We start from the raw sequence: 12386 nt of genomic DNA on the forward strand, positions 1-12386 counted from the left end.
AACCAAGAAAATATAAATACATAGGTCCTCAGTGTTTGGACGGAACTGAAAATCATCCTGAAATATCTAGAGGGAATTCTATATATGGGTTTAAAATCCACCGGCTAAATTTTCTCCACAATTCTAACCATATCAAGACAATTCTACTCTACATTTAAATAGAAACTGGAGAATGTTCAATTTTCACCAAACTCAATATGAGGCCAGTAGTATTTTTCCTATACATACAATAGGAGATTTGTAGGCTCTTAGTATGTGAAAATATAAAACACTGTGTCACACTCCGCTTGTAGCTTGTTTCATTTCATATTTTCTGGAGCATTGCACACTGAAGTTGTGTTATGTTTCTTATCCATTGATCATTATTTCTTATGTAGATGTTATTGCATTCCAGCCATAACAAATACTATGACATTTTTCAGGGTCATGACCCATTCATCTCAGTGCATATTTAAAAAACATTCACAACAAATGTACACTATGCACGTTAGATCAGACACTTTATACACTTTCAAACCACTTTTGAGTTTATGTTTCCAACAACTGTATTTTATTAATGTATGAAAACTTAAATTACCGAATACTCTTCCTTTGAGAAAGTATTGTAGATTACCAGATGGCTAGTAAAGGTGAATGAGGTATGCACCAGAAATATTTGAAGTGGTTGCATCGGTTCAAAAATTGAAATTGACTTAGTATTCTTTGAGGATCAAACTTACAATGTAACCTTCAGGGGCAAAGACACTGGGGAGTTGTGTGTCTGATTGTTTCATTTAAAAAAAGTTTCATTCATTTTTAATCTAGCTATGTTACTACAGCAAACAGGAGATCTGTAAATATAGTGACTCCGAAATTCTGCTGTAAATTTCAATTGTATTCGTTTATATGCTTAGTTAATAAAAACCATTGCATAAAGTACACCCCAAAATTTTTTTTATTTAAATAAAGTAAAATTTGACTCAGTCATGTAAAACTGTGCTCTCTATGTCATGGGAAAGAGAGGCACAATAGGCATGAAATGGTTAATTGTTTATAAGGTTCACGCGGTTAAATACCATTGTGTTACTGAGAGAGGCTACGAGTTTCCCCTAGATGAGTTAACTTTGTCATCTGGTTTTAGCATGGAGAGTTTTATTTAGATGCAAGTCAAGAAATGAATCATCTGTGCTTTTATACTTGTGTTTGCCCCATCAAAGCTTGCAATTACTGCTGCTGTAAAATCAGGCTATCATTGCTGGTCCATGTTATTCCACACCTTGCGATTGAAACACCTGACTGAAGATACTCATTGACTGTAACTTATACAGTGTTTTACTCCACAAATAGTGTTTCATGTAATGTGATGCTTGCACCTGACATAACTTGATAGAATGTGTGTTGCTTTGTGTAGCATTGGGCATGGGAAGGATATTCACACAATATTGTGCAAAAATACTTCTGTTTTCAAAGGTAGATTATTTGTGAAGTAGTTTTGATTCTTTCCTAACAATAGAAAATCAGTGCAATGGTGATCAGACAAATATGCCTCCTAAAATGGAAAAGCATCTTATTTAGAGTTTGAAGAAGTGGCAGCCCCACCATAATTGGCGGAGCTCCTATACTGTGCGTCTCCCACCCCATGGGCAACCGTTGAAGTGAAGTGAAGTCTCCACTGCCTCAACTGACTCTGCTGTTAAAAACCTTAGCCCTGGCGGGCGATCCATTACTGTGCAACAGTGGTGGTTGATCTGCCCTATTACGGCAGACATACCATCACTACTGTCCTCTGCAGGGTCAACACAACATGCATACAGGACCCAGGCAGGGAAATTAGATCAGGCCTGGAGGTGCTTAAAGAAAGTTCACTGCACATCAAGGCCATTTTCATAAAGATTTTCTGAAGTCAACTCCAGCTATGAGAGTTTATATCATAAAAATAAAAAAATAATGCTGAAAAGGCCAATAAAAAATGGCACATTCTCATTATTCATAGGTGTCTTCGGTACATCTGCCCCAACAAAGAATGCACTGAAGGCTCAGAGATCCAATATAAGGCTTTCTAATAAGACGGGCAGTCCTCCATCACCGGTGCAGTTGCCAAGGTCTGAACTAAATTTAATTGTGGTCATCCATATACTCTCTGCAGAAAGAGTACAGAAAATCAGTTGTTTAATTGTAGCTGGAAAGGCTGGTGAAAGATTTCCAAGAACACCAGATAAAATCAGACCACCATGATTTCTTTCACATGATTGCATCAAACCAGTCTTGATGAAGCTAGATTAGCTGTCCATTTGGGGAAATTGCCAATTTAATATAGTTAGTCTGATGCATAAGACTATCAGCCTGATTCATCACGCTGAATTGCGCTCGCAAAGGGCCAGATTCTGAGAATCTGGCCCTTTGCGAGTGCGATTTTTGCATTTGGGATTCATCATCCCAAATGCAAAAATCTGTAATAGCGATTTCGCTATTTTGCGAGGAATTACATTTAAGGAATCTCTATTTGAGATTCCTTAAATGCAATTCATCGTCCATTTATAAATAGCGAATTCGCAATTTCGGCCCGCTATTTACCGCAAGGTCAAACCTCGTGGTTAATAGCGAAAACTTAGAAAAATGCTTTTAAAAGCATTTTTCTAAGTTGCATGTTGCACACACACATGTCCTTTGGACATGTGTGTGCGTAACACCTGTTTAAATTTGCATTTAAGGGGTGCTACAGGGTGTCCTTTGGACACCCCTGGCACCCTTTAAATCGCTATCTTATTTGCGATTAGCAAATTGCTAATCGCAAATAAGGAATACTCCTCATTCATTCCTATGGGCCTTTTGGCCCATATGAATGAATGGGGAGTTGTTCCTTATTTGCGATTAGCAATTTGCTAATCGCAAATAAGGAATATGTAGGAATCGCATTTTGTTTTTGCGATTCCTACATGAATCCCGTTTCGCGAGCCTGTAATAGCGATTCCTTATGAATCGCTATTATAGACTCGCAAAACGGGTCGTTGATGAATTAGGCTGTATATATTTGGGTATCATCCAGTTCCAACCCCATTGCATCTTTTTACACACCCTCCAGATTTGTAAGATATTCCTGGAAAACGTGAGAAGAGATAACACAGTTTGGATCCAAAATAAGCAAAAAAAACTTGTTTGCAATTCTGTAGAATTCTACCCTACAAAATTGAATGATATAGCAGCTATACTGACATCTAGATAGGCCTTGGCAATAGGACCCTTTAGGAGGGCTCATCTTATGGTATAGTATGATATGTACGTTTTTATTTCCCATACTACCATTTAAAAAATACATATATTTAACCCGGTAAGCAACAATGTTAACAGAGTACTCTACAAAAGCAAGACAAAATGCCCCAACATATCAAATAGCATTGCAACAACAAATCTTACAAATTCATAGAGTAGAAAATCTGGAGACAGAAGCAGGGGGGTTAAAAAACCCACAGCCCCACCGACCCAGCCACTCCCTTCTCCCTTCAATGAGGCCACCCACCCTAAAAGTAGCCTTTGAGACGTTAGGACCAAGTAAGTCGATTGTGGTGGATAGTTTCCCCCTCTCACCCTCCCCCGGTCAGGCCCCTGTCCAGTATAGACAGACATGACTAGCTATTAAGGAATTATTCAAAAAGAAAAAGGGTAAATAAAGAGAAAAAGGGGAGGGTAACCGTGAGCTGGAAATATACGAAAACATGAAAGCAACCTTTTTATTTTTTATTTTATTTTTTTAGGTCCTCATCTTGCTAATTAACCTATTTGCGATACGCACTTTCCCCTGCTAATAGCAAAATGGGAATAGAGTCTTTCCAGACAAGAAATCTATCTGTTTCCACTCCAACCCCTCATTCGCCAGACAAGCAAGAGTACAAAAGAGGGGGACCAGGACCGAAAAATATTTATGGCTTAATCAATGGACGCCATTTCTCTGGCACCACTCGACCAACATGACCCATGTCTTTTCCTGACTTCTAGTCCCACATTCCATGTCTTGTTGGCTTACATGTATAATGCTGTTTTTGCAGTCAGAGAAAAAATATCTCTCCTTCCCAGTAGGGTAACATAAATAATTAACCTAGCTACGGTTTTATTTGAGGTCAGAATGATATCCTGACCAAATCCAAAAAATATAAGCTCGGGGGTTACTTCTATTCGGATTCATGTTACATCCGTCACAAATTCACATAAATCAGTCCAGAATTTTTTAATTACAGGGCAAGTTAAAAACATATGATAGTCATTTGCTGAGGGGTCCTGACATCTCTAACATACATATTGAGTTCCTGAAAATTTCGTCCGTTTCGCCGGAGACCAATAAACCCGATAAATGGTAAAAAGATGATTTTGCTTAAGGTAAGCCGGTTTAACTGTCTGACAGAGCAATGAAAAAGAGCTCAACCAAAGATCCCTCAAATTAGTGGTATCTACACCTTCACTCCAAAGTTTTTGGATATCCTGACTCAAATAGTCTTTTAATTCAGTCAAAGTCCGATACCACAAGGCCACTTCTTTTTTAATAGTCCCGATCTTCATAGCTTGAATTAGCCAGGCATCATCCTTCTGTTACTCCCACTGTTGCCGCACCCACCAAGCAGACAGTTGGTAATATTTGAATCTGGTTAATTGACCATGAATGCATAATGTCAACATTTCCCAACTCATGAAATTACCTATTTTTAAAACTCCCAAACTTAGAAGACCTGCTTGTTTCATTGGTAAACTTAGTAGATCGTCTAAACAAGCTGGAGTACCTGGAGAACCCCAAATTGGAGAGTAATCAGAGTAATATGAGATTCCCAATTTTTTCCGCATGAATACCCAATTCTTTAATGTCTACAAAAGAACTTTTAGCCTTACTTATTAAAACAATTTCGGGTCTCCGACCTTAAAAAGGAACTGATCTTGCCCGTCCCCCAAGTCGCTGAGCAATGCCCCATACATTATACCTAATACAGAGTCATCCGACTTATTTATTAACATCCGGAAGTTCTTAAAATGAAATACATGAGTGTAGACCCATAAATCAGGAAAGGGAAGACTGACACTTTTTAGCTTCCTCCTTAACCTTTTCCAAGAAATAGGCGGAGCTTTTGACGCCCACACAAAACTACCTTTCTTGCCCTGTAATTTTCTACCTCATCTTATTAAATGGGAGGGGTATATTATTAAAAAGAAAAGTTATCTTGGGGAGTATAATCATTTTGATCAGATTTACCCTTCCATATATATTAAGAGGAAGATTAGCCCGTCTGATCCACCATCTTCCTACCTCCTGACAGATCTTTCTCCAATTAGCCCCAGGAAGATCTACTAACTTCTGCGTAATTATTATGCCAAGATGTCGCATTTGAGTTTTTACCCCGGGAGTCTGGGAAGATGAGTTCCACTCCATAACCACAGTCTTATCTTTATTTACACTATATCCGGAGACCTTCCCAAATAATTCTGCTTTATCCCACAACTTAGGAATGGCCTCCTTAGGGTTCTGAGTGTAAAGAATAAGTTCATCCGCATATAAAACTACTTTCACCCCACAGTTTTTATATCTAAAGGGAAAAATAAAAAGATCCTGTCTTATTAAAGCTGCAAAAGGTTCAATATAAATGTTGAACAACAAGGGGGACAGCGGGCATCCCTGCCTTGTTCCCCGGAAAATATTGAACCAATCCGTTAATTCTCTATTAACTAGAACTCTGGCTTTAGACATACTATAAAGCAACTGTAACGCTTGTATTAAATTTGTGGGGAAACCAAAAGTTATCAAGGCTTCCCAAAGGTACGTCCAGTGAACCTGGTTCAACGCGTTAGCAGCCTCCACTGCCACCATAGTCACTGGAAGATTAAAGGATTCTGCTAGATCTATTATACCCAACATAGTAAAAGTGAGTTCATTAAGCTGCCTTCCAGGGATAAACCCCCTCTGATCACCATGAACTATACTCTTTATGATCTTAGCAACTCTAGTTGCCAATATCCCCGTGAACACTTTATAATCAGTGTTCAACAGGGATATAGGCCTGTAAGACTCTACTGCCATCGGATCCTTATTGGGTTTCAAAATTGTAACAATTGTTGCTTCGGCACAAGTCGCCAGAGGATCTTCCCCATCTACCAGAATCTTGTCAAACAGTTCTTTAAATACAGATATAAGATTATCATCAAGAAATCAATAAATTTCTATCGGAAGGCCATCAGGCCCAGCCGCCTTCCCTGTGGACATTCTTCCCAACTGCATTCAAATCTCTTCTTCACTTATTCCCGAGCCTAGATAAACTCTTTGATGATCATCCAGGGAGGAAAGCTCAACTCTACCCAAGAATTCTTTAATCTTATCCAACCCTGGTTCAATATCCTCTTTATATAATTTGGCCACATATCGACGAACTTCAACCCCTATTTTTGTACTTGTGTCTAAGATCTGGCCTGTAGAGGACTCTTTCAAAATATTTATATGATTGCGGACTTTATCCGTTTTAGCTTTCCAAGCCAAGAGCCGGCCACTTTTCTCCCCATATGAAAAACATGAAACATGAAAGCAATCATGCCGTATAGATATTCTTCCCGCCCGCAAAACATCCATATCAATTTCATTGCCCCTAACCCAACCCTGAATATCTCCGCTTTTTGACATTATTTGACTGCAAGAGTTCCTTACCTTTCAATTCAGAGGTAAAAAAATGGGCTTTATCTTTGTTTATAACTGTAAGTTTTGTGGGATTGAGAAAAAAAACCTGAGCCTTCTACTCTGGAACATTGGAATCAATTGCCTGAGTTGCCAGTGTTTTTAAACTGTTGTTTAGCAGTAATCTGGCCTGACAAAAAATACCTTTACCTGTTTGGAAGCTACAAATCATACAGAACTTGATGAGCCAAAAAGCTATTCAAGCAAATTAAAAGTACACTAGGTTTAGGGATTACTTGTCATGGGTGGTAATATTGTTTAAATGGAAACCGATGAGCTCTCTGAACTTCAGTGTTCCAGAACCATAGTGTTAGCTCAGGAAAAGCGACTGTGAAGAGTTCAACAATGCATGTGAGCCTTCGACTACCTCTGAATACCGAGAACTCTGACGTTATTTAGTCGGAGATAATTCTTCAGGTCCGCCAGCTTCCATTGAGTGTCATCCTTCGAAGACCTTAGCATGTCTGTTAAATTTTTCCGGGCTATTAGCTCATCTTCTAACATTGAGATTCGGTTTTCGGCTTTGCTGATCCTTTCGGCAAATTCAGAGCATGATTTAGTGACACGCCAAATGGAGCTCTGAATTTTGTGGCACGCCATTTGAATTCTTTGGCTCTCTGCCCTTGTCTCTTCCGTGTGTGCCATGATGCTTTGATAAATGTCAGTAAGTGATACTTCCTCTGAGCTCTCAAGAAGAGCTGGGGTAATCTGTGTTGTCTCGACGGGGACCACCCCATCAGCACCAAGTACAGTGAAAAATGAGTAGTCCCACGTGAGGACACCTGCATCTTCTCTTTTGCTCCACAGCATCAGGCAGGCCTTTTTCCATACAGTACCTGATTTAGCATTTTTACTGCCAGTATCTTCTTCCTCCAAATGTAAACGACTCGATTCGCTCCATCCATTCCTTGATGATTCTTCCCCTGAACTCCTCCTATAGACATAAGAAACCTCATCCCTTAAGGAGTTGGACGGATTTGGAAGGGAGAAAAATTCTTCCTCAGCGTCTGTCTCATTCCTGGCTTCCATATGATCCCCAGCCCTAGGCTTCATGAACCTCTTTGTGGACATTGCACGTTAAGATGTACCCTTTATAGTATCTAAATCTAAGTGTAGCCCTTCGTTAATTACATCTTTTTCACACATTATTGCAGGAAGATAAGCTGGTCCCTGTACTGTCCCAGTTAAGCCCCCCTTTGCTGCCCCTACATGCCCAGCACCTTTACTTAGAAAAGCCCCTGTAGGTTGGCTCACCTTGGTACTCTGAATGGTAGTACCTGGATAGAACAGTGCAGAGTCATCAACCTGCCAACTCTTGTTAACATATGTTTTGGCAGCTCCTTTTTCCATTAAGGCCAGCTATTTCACAGAATTTTTAGCAGCAAACAAAATTGTGGGTAGACTTTTTCCCAGTACCAGTACCTCGCATTTTCTCAGAGGTATGCTCTGCTTTCTTTACAACAATTGCTCCAGCACGCCGAGCTCCGCATCGGTCCTCATTGAAACAGAAAGGTCATCTGAGCTGCGAGCCTTAGCTCCTCTTGTCATCTTTAGAGGGATGAAAGCTTCTTGGGACGTAGCCTGACATTCTGATATATCAGACGTACAGGGAAAACTACGGGGGAGGCACCAGGTAAGTCGGAAGAGTGAAAACAAACGGCATCAAAAAAATAACACCATGAACAGACCAGATCATATCGGGTTACTCTGTGGCCGTGAAGCAGGTCATCCAGCAATAACACAGAACAAATAAACGACAGGAGGCCTGACAGGGTGAAGATCTTTAAACAGCTGACAGCTCGGCTGCCATCTTGCCTCGGACACATACTATCATTTCTATGGTCCCATACCGCTTTCTGAAACAGGCAATTCATTTCCTTATTCCTTATTTGGAACTCAAAAGAGGTCCACATAAAATACAATAACATTACATAATAAAAGATAAGAGACTGGGTAAAGATACTGTTCAGAAATTATGAATTTAAGGGCAAATTACTCCATAATAAGTATCTAAGCAGGTTCTCCACCCGACACAGCAAAAGAAATTATGTGCAAATTCCTCCATAGCAGGCAGCCAAAGAAGCTCCCTCACCAAACATAGCAGCAATCCTAATTCCAGATTAAAATAAGTATATAAAACCTTTAAAATATTTAAAGATACAGGGCCCGATGTAGGTGCCCTAATACCGGTCAGAAACGGCCGAATTCGGCCGTTTCCGACCGGTATTACGGTTTTCAGATGTAGGGCATGCATTTACAGAATCGGTATTTTACCGATTCTGTATTTACCGATTCGGTAAAATTACCGAATCGGTAAATAAAGACTCGGTAAAATACCGATTCTGTAAATGCAGATGTAGCTGGCACATGTCAGAGTGCCACAGGGCTTTAAGATTCGGTATTTTACCACCCAATCCAATTGGGTGGTAAAATACTGAATCCAGGTGTGCATGCACATCTGTGCATGGACACCTGTGCAATGTGACACACAGACATGCCCTTTGGGCATGTCTGTGTGCCACATGGCAGACAAGTCCGGAATTGGGGTGCTAGAGGGTGTCAAAGTGACACCTCCTGCACCCTTGCAAAAATCGGTAATTACCGAATCGGTAAATACCGATTCAGTAATGACCATTGATTCCTATGGGCTTCAATGCCCATAGTAATCAATGGGCTTTACAGATTCGGTATTTACAGAATCGGTAAATACCGAATCTTAACGATTCAGTATTTACCGAATCTGAAATACCTACATCCCTCCCCCTCCATTTTACCACTTCTTAAATACCGAATCGGTATGATTCGGTATTTAAGAAGTGGTAAAATTAGCTTACCTACATCGGGCCCACAGTGTCTAAAATCGATTCAGAGAATAGTAAATGTATATGCAAATGACTCCATAATACACTTCTAAAGAAGTTCTCCCCTAACATAGCAGCAGACATTATGTGCAAATTTCTCTATAGTGCACAAGCGAAAGAGTTCCCTCCCCAACATACCTAGATACACTTAAAATAAATTCATGAAACCTTTAACAAATTAGAATTTTTTTTATATGAATTACTTTATTCTTTGGGTGGAAAAGCAACTATTGTGCTACCTCTACAGAATTGCCATTGTTCATTCTTTCCTAGAAAAGGATCAATTTGCCATGAGGTCATTTAACAGAAGCAGATTAATATAAAATAATGTCATAAAACAGTGAGAACCACGGTCCAAATTCGATACCTTAGGGCATCTAGATAAGCTTATCACCTCCAACCTTTTTTTCATCGTACAATATATGAGATCTCTTTGGTAATTGATAATGCTATTGTACCTTTTAACTGTTTTTATAATTCTAGGAGAGAACACAACCTCTTCCTATAATTCAAAATAACTCAGCACCAAAGTAAAATCTAAAAAGAAAGAGGATTTGCCCAGGTCTGAGCCAAATATTTCATGATTCATGAAGTCCCTCAAGGAATTCTTTTCACTGTTCTTCGGTTGATAGCCCCAGGAATCACACTGGCTATTCCTCTCACATGGGAGCTTGTCAGACCAAATTCCAGCCTAACTACTGGGGTTGATACAGATGTATTACAATTGCATAATATGAGAATAATTTGCCCTTCAATTTTCTCTATAATAATAGAGTAGGTGGGACTTTCTCCTTGAAAGATAGCAACTTCATAAAGTCTCTTCGCCCCACTTCGTTATAAAAAGCACTTAACCGATTTGCATACTAGAAGGCCTTGGAGGAGCAATATTCTTTATGGGCTTTATCCAATGTATTACCAGTTACAACTTTCCCTAAATAGGGATATGTTTTTACGACCTCTAGTTTATCTGGAACTATACTCCAAACACAGTTACTAATCTTCCCAAACTTTGGGCCCGATTCACAGAACTAATTTAAGACAAAATCCTAAACTTACTACTTTTGGTATTCACAGAAGTTAGGATTTTGTCTTAAGACAAAATCCTAACTTAAGTCTGTCTTAAGTCTGTCTTAAGTTTGTCTTAAGACACACTTAAGACAAAATCCTAACTTCTGTGAATACCAAAAGTAGTAAGTTTAGGATTGTGTCTTAAATTAGTTCTGTGAATCGGCCCCTTTCTGCTTTTTAAAATCAATATCTTGCTCTTTGAAACACTAATCTTCAATAGTTTAAGGCAATACATTGTTGGAGGGACATCAACCTATTTATCAAGCCCTTGGGTGTGAAATTCAAAATTGCGAATATCATCTGCATACATCAGACAGGGAAAGAAATTGCCACCTCCCTTCTGAGCATCTCTCTTATTAGCTGCAAAACAACTAGGGAGGTCGGAGACATACAAAGAGAACAGCAATAGCACCTGCAGACACCCTTATTTCAGCCCATTTTTTGTTGGAATTACAGAGGATAATCCCCCCTAATAACAGTTGGCACCAAGTAGAGGAGTGCAGGGAGATTATTAATAAGAGACGGGTGTCACGCAACCCAAATTCTTTTGTTTTTCCCAAAGTGATTGGAGGTCTACCCAATCATATGCCGTTGAAAAATCTATCAACCCCACATAGTTACATTAACCTCTCAAGTTAAGGCGTACTTTTTAGCTGAGTTTCAGCATACAGATATTGTCTAATGTGCAATGGTTTTTTCCTGGAGCCTGCTTGTTCGACAGGGAGGAATTTTATCCTCCACCACCCACTTGGTCATGTGCTCCAGAATGCTCCTTGCGAATACCCACCGCATCTAATAATGCTATTTGGTGATAATTGCCAGGGAGGTGTCTAGGTCCCTTTCTGTGAGACAGGATTAAGATGCTTCCAGACCTGGAAGAGGAAGTAACCCATACTTGTAACAGTCAGCAAAAAGGGGTGTGAGATACAAGGCCCACAGAAAGTGCTCCTTTTTAATGACTGTCATGGGGATACCCACGACCTCGCTCATAGAGGAAGCATAACATACTGAGGGAGAAGAGGGAGATACTGTAGGGAGAAGAGGTAACCAGACCGAATTTGCATTTCCAGAATAAAGTTCTTTAAGATATGTTCTCCATACTGCTTCTTTTATGGGAACCGGGAGAGACTTTGATCTGGAACCACAGCTGTCAGTGATTATTTCACAGGATCTTTTGGTATCTTTGCAGGAAGCTGCCTCTTTTAACTGATCCTAATTTTGGTCTTCCTTCTCTTTTTTCTTAGATTACGTTTTTCCTGCATCTTCTCCTCTTTAGGAAATGTAATTACTTGGCTTGGTTCTATAGAGAATTGTACCCTAACTATTTCCTTTATTTTTCTTTTTAGGCCTATTACAGAATTCAGATCTGTATATGGTCTCTGCTGAAGGCAAAAGTTGTTTATTTTTCAGGCAGAGACCTGGGTTTTTACACAGTTTCCATGCGTTCTCAAATTAGGCATTCTTTAGGTTTCCATGGTATCCGCTGACTGGAGTCAACATGGTCTGTTGCTATTGTATTTGGTTGTTCTGATTAGTATAACTCTTGCTTTAACAGAAGGCATTACACAACATCTACTCATAAGCAAAATTATGGAATTTAAGAAATGATATGCTAAATTGGAATCACTGGAAAGCAAAACAGTACAGTTGAAAAATTTGAGTTAATATTAGAAAATCTACACAAAATGGGACAATATTTTTTGAAAGATATTTAGGACACAATTTTTATAAAAATTGATATTCCAGTATATGATATTGTGACATACAACCCAGTTCAG

At 39.4% G+C, this 12386-nt stretch overlaps 1 protein-coding gene across 1 annotated transcript in view; it reads right to left on the bottom strand.

Moving 5' to 3' along the window:
- The window catches only part of CLDN11 (claudin 11), a 131472-nt gene that overhangs the window by 11982 nt on the left and 107104 nt on the right, over positions 1–12386 (bottom strand). The window lies entirely within an intron of this gene.

This window comes from Lissotriton vulgaris, unplaced genomic scaffold (genome assembly GCF_964263255.1).
Source record: "Lissotriton vulgaris unplaced genomic scaffold, aLisVul1.2 SCAFFOLD_1346, whole genome shotgun sequence".
In the NCBI taxonomy this organism is placed as follows: domain Eukaryota; kingdom Metazoa; phylum Chordata; class Amphibia; order Caudata; family Salamandridae; genus Lissotriton; species Lissotriton vulgaris.